The following is a 10992-nucleotide window of genomic DNA, read 5'->3' as shown; positions in this document are numbered from 1 at the left end:
ATAAAAACTGTATATATATGTATATGTAATAAAATATAAAACATTGCTTGGAAACAAATCCAGTGCCACATTTTCCTAGAGTCTTAAACCAGCAAATCTGTGGTGTGACTCCTGGCACCTAAGGAAGAGTCAGGCAAAAGGGTGATAGAAGGAAGGGACTTTCTCAGCCCTGACCATCTTGCTCAGTATTTCCCATTGTGAAAGTATCTGTATTCACAAGGGGCACATCCCCCAAGGAGGATGGTCTTTCAGGAGGCATGGAAAATCTGAAGATCTAAAGATCCAACAGAAAATACTTGGACCCAGAAATGAAGTAGAAGCCTTGAAGACCAAAGGATATGTAACCATTTATTTATCACTTTGTCATTTCCAAATCCCTCAGACATATTTTTCTTGGGGATTCAGCATGGTGAGTAACAACACGGTGATTCAGTCAAAGACCTTGGGATTGAAAAATTACAGTAGAGAAGAATTTCTGGTAAAAATGACTTCAATTCACATCACATCACACACACGCGCATACACACAGGTCAAAACACAAACAAATACACTTAAGAAAAAGGGACACTGGAAAGAAATGAAATTTATTGTTTAATTTGATTGCCTCTACGATAATATGTTTGGTAAGGATGTGAACATAAGCAATGTGGAAAAAATAAAATAAACAAAGAGGAAGCAGTGCCAACCTTATCCATTAGACATAAGGAGAGATGTTCCAAGCATATTTTTTTTTCCTTCCCCCACTAAGGATTCTCGGTCTTTTTAGTTCAGTTCTCTGAATGTGACTACAGAGCTTCAGACTCTGCTGGTTCTCCTTCCTTTCATGCCCCTAATTCTGCCTGAGCTTATCTGAATATATAAGCCTGCCCTTTGCTCAGATTTATGGATCCAGCCAGAGCTGTGTGTATTTACAGTGTTCTGACCTGAAGACCCTGGGCTGAAGGAGAAGAGGAGGAAACTGGGACCCATTCCACAAACAGAGACAGATATGAGGGGGAGGCAGAAGGCTTTGCTAGCACTTAACATTTTTAACTATTTGGCCAAAGCTTAAGAATTAGCGATTAGATTAGAGTAAAAGAAAAATGAAAGACATTGGTGCAGACTTGGAGAGGGGTAAATCGTATATTTTTGCTCTAGTCTAGTTGCTTGGAGGTTCTGGATCAGGGCTGGGTGGGGTTAAATTTGATGCAGAAGGTCAGAAAGAAAATTGGTAAGTCACTTACAGAGGGAGTTATAAAATGCTTTGGGAAGGCAGAGGGTCTACAAAAATGAGGATATAAACAACATTTAATAAGTCAGAAAATTTCTCCAACCACAAGTTGAGCTCCTTGTGTGAAGCAAGACTAGTTGCATTTTTTCAACTGTAATTGGCTACGGAAGAAAAATCCCCTGCTCTGTGTTTAAATGCAAACACGTTGCTGTAGATTACCAAAACTCAGGCAATTATGAGCTGAACTATGTTTCTTAGGGCCTACTGGCCCACTTGAAAGCAATTGCATTTTCAAACAGGGCTGCTTAGTAAATGGGCCGCCAATATATAACCAACTGGTACATCTGTGAGGTGCATGCACCAGTTCAAGTGGGAAATAAAGAGCAGTTGAATCTTGAGCAGTGCTTGGTACCCCAAAACTGAATCCCTCTTCCTCAGGGCCATATCTTCATACACAGGCAAAATGTGAAAGCACAACTTCTGTTGGGGGCCGTTCTCAAATGATCTACTTTCTGAAAACACTTGAGTTCATGGGGAAAAACCCTGACCTATACCAATAGGCTAAATCAGAAATTAAATCCACCTTCATAAGTAAAGGCCACAGTATTCATTAGAGAACTCAAAAACTAGACAACTAGGAAAACATAGTAAGTGAATCCTTCTCAAATCAATTTGCATTGCAATAAAGCAAAGAGCTGTAATACACGATTGAAACTATGATTGGAAAATTTGTGAAATATCATCAAATTGTTTCCTTTTACTCATATAAATATAAAGCAATCCCACGATGTCACCTGTTATAATGATGTGCTTGCTATACTGAAGATATTGTTTGATTGGAACATTTTGTTTTAACTAAAATATGTTGTGGGTAATAAAGAGTTGTTATTATAGTCCTTTCTAAATGGACCTGTGTGACTTGGATTGAATTATCACTAATAATTGCATGAGAAAATGCATGTGCTTAGCATTGTGTGTGGCACTTTATAAATGTTAACTTGTTTACTAGTACTATATTATTATTAAAATCATTTGTCAGGAAATCAAAAGTAAAATTCATTCAGTAACTGAACTTTGAAAAAATTTATAATACAAAAATCCCATAAATGCATTTTCTTTTCCATTTATGTGTGCCATTTTATGCTTAAAATCAAACATAAAATTCAGAGCAGTAGAGTTAAAGAAGGCATTTGCTTATTACATCAGCACAAGCTGACTATATAGCAGTGAAAACTGGGTAAAAAAAAATGATGAATGGGAAAGAGCTACCCTGACAAGGTTGTATTTCTAAAGTAAAAGGGAATATATTACATGATATTCTAGAAAACTAATTTTTTGATCACTCTCTCTTTTGAACTTTTCCTCCAAAATAATAAAACTTCTGCTTTGTAAATAAATGCACACTCAAAACAGATGCAACTGCATGAAGAGTATTTAGAAGAATTTGGGGGACTATTACATTGTAGCTAAAATGCTTCCCTGTGTCATTTCTGTTGTGATCCATTTGCCAGTGAAATAATTTTTTTGTCTAATACGGTGTGGATCATAGCAGCAGTGGGTTCAGATGTAACCATTTCGGAGCAGAGGCCTAGCTTAGTATGCCCAGGAAAAAAAAAAAAAAAAAAAACGCACCACAAAGAACATTGAGATGAATGGCTCTATTTTATGAGCCATAAAAGTTTTATTCATCTTGACACTGAAACAGGTTTAGGCAGTGAGTTGACACGCCTTAAATAAATAAGTGGAATTAATTCCCCAGCCCTTGAAACAATAGCAGCATGCATGTAGCACTGAGAAATGCCCCATTGTTTCCTGTGGCTGCCTGATATTGATATTATTTGTGTTTTTCTGTGCTGCTTCCTCAGGGGCCTGGTTGATCCACTTCAGATTCATCCCCTGTTTTATTAGAGGTTGAAAAAGGTTCAAGACCTGGTTGTACCACAGCTCCCACCGACAGCTAAGGAACCAGTTTGGCGTCTGGTTTGTCTGTTGTTTTACTGCTGACCTTCAAATCAACTTTAACCCCTGACCTCTGGAGGCATCTATCATGACAAGAGGCTGTTTAACACAAATGGTGCCCATTTATAGGGGAAGAGACTCAGAAGATTTCCTTTTTATGAAGAATTTAGTTTTTCACCCCTCTTTTCTCAGTCACCACAGGTGAAATCCCTCTTAGCAGCTGGCTTATGAAATAATGTGAAGGGAGGCCTTAATGAGCAGAAAGCACCCTCAGCTGGAGATAAATATATGCAAATGAGATGCACAAACAAAGGAGCCTGGACAGAGAAATATCTGCAATTCCAGCAAAATGCTGCCTGCAGCTCGAAGATGAACAGCTTTGATAAAATGGTAACAAAAAGCACCTTTTTATCCTCCAGCGTGTTTTACATTGCAATAGACCATTGTCATTGCAACCCAGTGGAGCATGCAGAGGTTTTCTGCACTGTTTCAGAAAACTGTTTAAACATTTGTTTTAAGGCATTCATGAAATATAATCAATGGACTGCTTCTTTGTTGTTGTTGTGATTTTTCTTTTTTTTCTGAGTGTGTTTTAGATGTTACTGTAGTTATTTTACCTGTTGGTCTTTTTGTGGTTTAATGTTGCTGTCTTGCTGTGCTAGTTCGATTTTTTGTGGCGACTGTTTCTTCCACTAGTTAGAAAGATTTTTTTTTTTTTTAATTTCAATGGAAAGAGATTTCAAGTTAATAACTAGTAAGAATCGGGTTCGAGCAGCACCCAAACAACTAGTTTTAATGATGGCAATCAAGTGTGAGAGCTAATTCAGAGACAGGCATGTAACATGCTGATTTTAATAAGCTTTAAAAAGGCAATCTCTAACTTTTAAAAGTCTCCTTTTAATTTAATTGTTCTTGGTTCATATGATACCAAAACAAACAAAACCATTAAAATATGTTTTCAATATGTATCCACAGTGTTATTTGATGGTGTTTTAAATTAGCATCATGTTGGTAAAATATTGATGAGCTTTAAAAATGGAAAAGCTGAAATTATCGACCTATTTGGGGGAAAAAGCAACATTTTTCCCTAAAAATGAACAAAGCCCTAGCCCCAAGTTCTTTTCAGAGAGAGGCTGGGCTCACGACACGTAAATTGCTGTGTGTGACCATATGTGTTATGTTTAGGTGAACAGGCAAAGCAGCTAAGGTGAGAGAAGGAACACTACACACTTCACATGTGTCAAAAATACTATCACTCTAAAAGCTCAGCAATATTTGGTTCTTTCATTTATAACACAATCCTAGCATTCTGCAGCAGAGATGTACGAGGATCTTTACATTTCCCTTACTTAAATTATTTCATCTTGGTAGCTAGTATTGGAGTGGAGACATTTCTTCTGAGTACTGTGTAGCTTTCACATTTTATGTGCATTTCATCAGGCAAATGTCAAATTTGCTAATAACAAGAAAATCTCCTCATTTTTAATCATGCCACTCCTGTTGCATGGGGTGGGGGTGGAGGCAAGGGGGGTGGGGGATGCAGGAGGGAGCATGAAAGCATTGAGCAGTCTGACCAAAGAGAAGGAGAAAATGCTTATTTGGATTTTAAAAGGACACATGCTCGGTTATCTCAATGTCTGTATCAGTGCATCATTAAATTCAGAATTTCAGGAGTTAATAGAAACTTGGTTATATTAGGAATGCTTTTTCAAGCCCAGGTTTGAAGCAGCATAATTATGTTCAACTGCTGTTGTTTGGAAAGGGCAAACAGCATCTTAGGCACAGAACAATGAAATTACAGCTGAGATTTAGGTTAGCAAAAGCCGTCTTCTCTAGGCTTTTATGATTCATTATTTCCCATTAAATACAGTATTAGAAGTGTACACTAGATAGCTCATGGTTGCTGCTCTCGGAGCACATTATCTATATTACACAGGTCTGGGGAGCAGAATTAGAAAACTTTGGGGGAATGAGCAATATGTGTTTGCTGATAGAAGTACCATATGGCTCATCTTCTTCAATTGCTTTCATTGCGACTCTGATGCTGGAGAAATTAAAGTTTTATTTGATGTGGCACAGCTTAATGAACTGTCTTCTGTTAGGAAAATTGAATATGTTTCCTGTTATTTGAGCACAGAGCCTCCATGGTTTGGCTGATGAGGGATGCATTATGTATTGTTTATTTAGCATTTTGAAAACAAAAGCAAGATATTGAAGGTAAAATTGATTACTGCTGGATTGCATTATATAATCAAGTTTTCTCGCTTTAAATTTCCCTTTACAATCCTTTTGTAATATTTTAACATGAGATTGTTTCAGGTTTTTGTTGTTCAAAGGTACACAGAGCTTGGCTTTATCAAAATACCTTTATTTGTAAATGAGCCACAAGAAACTCTAAACCCAGTATTGTTATATTTATAAAGTTCTAAGAATGCTGTTTGGGAAGAAATAAAATAATTCAATTTGTGTGAATCTAATTGCAAAACTTCTAGTGAGTCCCCAATCAGTTTTGAGAGAATCTAACATTTGGCTAGTTGAAAGCGGTGTCATTTTCTTTTGTTTGAAGTAGACCACTGAGGAACGTGCTGGGTGGGGCCATAAGACAAGGAACAGACTCTTAATATTTGGAAATACAAACCTCAAAATACCAAGTTTTGATTTTTGAGTTAGTTGTCAGCAAATAAAAAGCTGCACTTGACCTGCAAATTAAAAAAATAAAGTGTAGATTCTATGAATTTAGATTATTTTATTGAATAAATATAATGAAAGAAAACATGATCAAAAATATACTTACATGCTGAGAAAGCTGGGGTATCAATCTATGTGAATGTTCTCTATTCCCTGAAGAATCTGGAAAGAGATACATTTAACATTTGATTTAATTTCCTTTGTTCTAGCTCTGATGGTTTTTTTTTAATTTTAAAAACTGAATAATCTCTAAAGACTGACTGTAAAATCATCTTCTAATCACTGCATTTCTTTCTTTCGTTTTTCAGTGAGAAATATTCCTCACATGTGTTGATGTCTCAGACATATCAATCTGCAACAAGCAACTAGGATAAAAAATAGTTAAAATGAATCAACATTTATCTGGAATATACAGTCCTGACCCACCTCCCCCCCCAAAAAAAAAAGTCATTTGTCTTCTGTGTCCTGTGATGTTTTGAGGATTCTGGCAAATATGGCAGTTAAACAAACTTCTCGCACAATCTAAATACAGTCTGTTCAAGAGAGGCTTCCAATGTTTATAGACCATAAGTAAAGGAAAAAAAATCTGGTATTTAACCAAGAATAGTGCTCTTGAAAATATCTCCGAACAAAGTGTTTAAGCAAAACTTTGGCCACAGATATTCTCAATTCCTCATTCTTCCTCTGATTTTTTTTTTCAGTGAGGAATTTTTGTAGTCCATCATTTTGTTCCTTTCTTTTTTTTTTTTAAATTAACACATTAATTTTTAAAAAATAAATGCCCAACTAGGAACCTGGTCATACAAACTTCCTTTGGAAACAGTTGAGAAGAAAACATCACATTTTTATGAACCCCATCTCCTGACAGGGGCCTCAGAGGAGGAACACCATTATACATTGTTATCAGCGTGGTGTAATTTGACTGTTGACAAAGTATCCGTGGCAGTGAGAATGAGCGCAGTTAGAAGTGTGGCGGATTGTAATCAAGAAGATGCTTAGCTGTGCAACACTGCATCTTGAGCAGATTTGAATCAACATTGCCTTAAGGGGACACACACATACCAAAAGAAAAAAAAAAATCCATTAATTTTTAGAGGGAAAATTAGAGTGGCACTTGATGAAGTGAAATTTGACATGCGTTAATTGCTCTGCAGCTCTCCTAATTAGAGATTTTCAAATTCTTTTACTGCTGTCACCATGATGGCACATTGTCTTGCTGGACAAATACTAAAATTGCAAATGGGTTTGATCAGGAAGTTTTACGTATGAAGATAACACCGTGTCCCCCAGTCCGCTTCCAAAAGCTGGAGAGCAAAGATGACTTTCAGCTTTCCCTTCACCCCACGTAAAAAAAAAAAAAAGGCTTATTAAAATAGTTTCGTTATGAGACTTAATGTAAAGGAAGCAGGTGCTGATGTGATTTTCTTAAACAGATGGAAATGCTCCTTTGATACTCATGCCTCTGTTTCATATGAAATATTTCAGGTAGAAGAAAAAAGCTAGTGAAATGCTACATTACATATACATTCTCATATTTCTACTTATATTCTTCGGAAATTGGAGCAAGGAGGATTTTTTGAAAGGCCATGTCACATTTTTCCCCTGGTTTGAAGGCTAAGGCAACAGCACACTAGCTTCCCCTTCTTGTCTTAAAGTAATTATACTGATGTTTGGGCCCCCAGGATAGCACCAGATATGATACCATAATAATTTTGGTTTGCTTGTTTCAACTCCTCGTCTAGCCCTTGAACTTCTCTTAATTCATTAACATATTGAATTTTTTCAATTTTCCATTTTCTTGCAATAACAATATTAATGCTGGGGTGAAAGCTTGATTGGAGCTAAATTACTTGTTACCTGCTGGCATTTATTTATATGGCATTGAATTATAAAGCTTTGCTATTGTCATGCCTTGGGCGAATTGTTTATGACACCAGTAATAGGAGTAATTGTTATTGTTGAAATTACCTGTCAGCTACCCATAGCAGTGGCCCTTGTCCCACTGACAAATAGTGACAAGGGAGAGGTATCCTCCATGCGTCCCCCTGATGGCTTCTCCTCTGATAATAAGAAGTGCAGGGCCTCTGATAATTTGCCTGTCACTGTTGAGTGCAGCTCAGAGAGAGTTGGCCAAATTGTTGTCATTCACTTTGACAAAGACAGCAAAATGCTCCCGTGCAGGAGGAGGATTATCAAAATAAATGAAATCGCTTACACCCCCTTTGTTTGTTTGGCTCAAGAATTGCCTGGCTTTGTATGAGGTTGTGAAATCAAGGTCCAGTTCTCATCGGCCTGTGTACCTCTATTCATTCTAAGATGAAGAGCCCAGGGAAGGACAGGCACATTAGAAGACTTGCTATTTCACAATTTGCATTGATTAGTACAAAATAATATTTAAATGCAAAGAGAAAGTTAATAAAATTGTAACAAGAAGTCTAAATATGTGCTTGAATACATTCATTTAAAACACATGTAGTATGCACACCTTTTCTCTCTTGCCTTCCTGTTTATCCTTCTTATTCTTTTTTGACCAATGCAGGCATTCAAATTCAATAAACATTCAAAAATGCACAAATTTCTCCTTTGCAATCAAGTTTTCTTTAAAAGTTTAGAAATTTGCATCGCTGACTCTTACAGCTTTACAAGATCATATAGTCAAATTTAGGATTATTATTTCAAATGGCCTTTTCCCTGCCATAAATTATCTTTTATTTATATACTATCTTCATGTGTAAAGAGATAAATGAAACGTAGTTTCAGGTATGAAGCATCAATTATCACAGGCTTCTGGAGGAAGCAAAACAGGTCTGTTATTGCCAGAGCTCAAATATAAATATTTGCATTTTAAAACCCCTTAGTTGCAGCCTGTGAACCTGTCACAGAGAAAGGAAGGGGACAGAGGAGCCACAGGGCTGGTGTCCGGGAGTGTCCCTGTCTGAAAGAAATGGACTCTAAACTAATGGAACCTTTGCTCTTATAAAAGCCAGAATCATTCTCACCTTTCCACAAAAAAGCATCATTTCATGCTAGGAAAATTCTTATTTTTAAGGTGCCTGTGAGGCTATTCCTCATAGATCTTCTTGACAAATAGTCGCTGTTATAAGAAGTAGGAAAGAAAAGAAAAAATAACCAGGATAAATGTAAAATATTGGCTCCTTATAGGATAGTAATCAGCTGTTTATTGGTCTCTACCAGACAAGTAATGACCAACCACAGTGTTAAGTGCCAGCAACATTGCCTTGGGCCCTTCCCTCCTAACACCGGCCATTATCTGATTAGAGAACCTCCAAAGAAGTCACTATTGCATAATTTTATGGGTCTTAACAGCACAGGTTGGCTGGCAGAAAAACTACCTAGGAGGGTTGATAAAGCAACAGTGAAACATGATTTTATTTACTTCACTTACACCTTGCTCTCTGAAAGAGTATTTGGGTATCTCAGACACTGGTGGCTGCAGAAGAAACCTAAAATTAGTTCAAATAGGAATTGTGTGGGACATGGGGGAGGGGGAGGGGGGAGACAGGAAAAGTAAAATTATCCCTTAACGCTTTTCATGGGCTCCACAGTCTGAAGTGATGAACAACACAGTTATGGGCATCTAGACCCTTCCTTAGGTGTTATGTATTTTAAGCAGGTAAACAAGTTTTTAGCAGTGCTAAAACAATACATGAAATATGATTAAAGGAATAAAATGTGTTTCTCATCCTTAATAAGAATGTATTCTTCCAGCGGCAACCACTCCATGGTTAACTCTGTTGAATGTCCCTGATTAACAAGTGGAAGGCAGTGACATAATTAAGAGGTTATCTGTAGTAATAAAAATGCTCAAACCTGTCTCGGAATGTGATCCCTTTAACAGATAATTTTTAAGAATGTAGCATGTCCTTGCTTTCTCTGTGGAGACACACGTTAGTGATCCCAGGAGGGAAAATAAACATACGTTTTTAAATGAAGATATTTAAAATGTACCCCATAATTCAGCGTGTTGCTGTAACCTGGTCTTTTTTATGTTCCTCCTATAAAACCTAAATTAAGCCTCTTAGGAGTGGTTTTGCTGCAGGTTTCGTCTGAAAACACAATACATTTTAAATGGTTCCAGTACTTGAGTGCACTTTAACATGTAATCACTAATGTGCAGTCTCTTCCCCTCTCTTTCAAACACCAGACCTTCTAAAAGGATGAGCCTTCTTTAAAATTTAGCTTCATTTGAAATGTAAACTTTTAACAAATAGTAATTGCTCCTGTAGTTCTGTTGATGAAGTGACTGGTAGCAAATCTTTTCTCTCTCTCTCAATCTCTCTCTCTCTCTCTCTCTCTCAACATTTTGAAACACCCATCAGTGTCAAAGCGAACTGCATATGCCTCCTTTGCTGCTCTAAATAAGACTCAGCAATGTTACGAAAAATGTCAGAAAAAGCTCAGTGGATTAAAGGAATATTTCTGCACCATGTCAGGGAGGATGGCAGAGCAGGCTGGTCTGCATAATTCTGGAAGATATTTTTTGTAAAATGCTTACTCTATAAACCGAATGAAATTTTATTTGCAAAGGTTTGATGTTGTATTTGATAACATACAACCTTCAGTTGTTTTTTTCTAAATCTTGCTATTTTTTAATATGCCTTTGCTATGTGTTTTTAAAATTAAGACAATAATACACTGTTCTTTTTGCAGAACGTTTCCTTACCCGTGTGCAGCGTTAAAATACATTTCAGACTCCTCCGTGCAATTTTTTTCCTTTCTAAAATTCCTGGGATGTTCATTCAGTGAAAGCAGTGAAAACGCTAGGCTCTTACACATGCAAATTCATTGAACTAATCAGTCCTTTTGCCTCTTAAATAAAATTTGTATATAGCTTTGGAGATTTTCAGAACAGTTCATTTATATATGCATATAAAAAATAAAGCATTTACATTTCATTTGTGTATTAAAAATAAATAACTGGTTTGAGGTTTTTTTGTTTTGTTCTATTTTACTAACAGATATTCAACAATAACAAAATATTATAATTGCAGTAAAATATTCCACAGTATTGTAAGCATGTCATTAAAACCTAACAGTTAAAAAAGAAAACATCTTACAAATTCAATAGTAGATACCACCAGAAATGGCAAGACTAGTTTTATGGAAACAAGGTA

At 36.5% G+C, this 10992-nt stretch overlaps 2 long non-coding RNA genes across 2 annotated transcripts in view; one reads left to right on the top strand and one right to left on the bottom strand.

Annotated features, from left to right (window-relative positions):
- Window positions 1-230: 230 nt before the first annotated feature.
- Window positions 231-6411, top strand: LOC123636444. The gene is made up of 3 exons (XR_006734538.1): window positions 231-340; window positions 3362-3559; window positions 6166-6411. It is a non-coding gene; the product is annotated as an uncharacterized LOC123636444 (long non-coding RNA).
- The window catches only part of LOC123636442, a 73336-nt gene continuing 67945 nt past the window's right edge, over window positions 5602-10992 (bottom strand). Inside the window, exons 4-5 of the long non-coding RNA XR_006734536.1 lie at window positions 5964-6019; window positions 5602-5868 (exon numbers count right to left, since the gene is read on the bottom strand). This is a non-coding gene — a long non-coding RNA (uncharacterized LOC123636442). The remainder of the gene's footprint in view (window positions 5869-5963; window positions 6020-10992) is intronic.

This window comes from Lemur catta, chromosome 4 (genome assembly GCF_020740605.2).
Source record: "Lemur catta isolate mLemCat1 chromosome 4, mLemCat1.pri, whole genome shotgun sequence".
NCBI classification, from domain to species: Eukaryota; Metazoa; Chordata; class Mammalia; order Primates; family Lemuridae; genus Lemur; species Lemur catta.
Note: the sequence above shows the minus strand (reverse complement) of the source record. Positions and strands in the feature narration are given on the sequence as shown.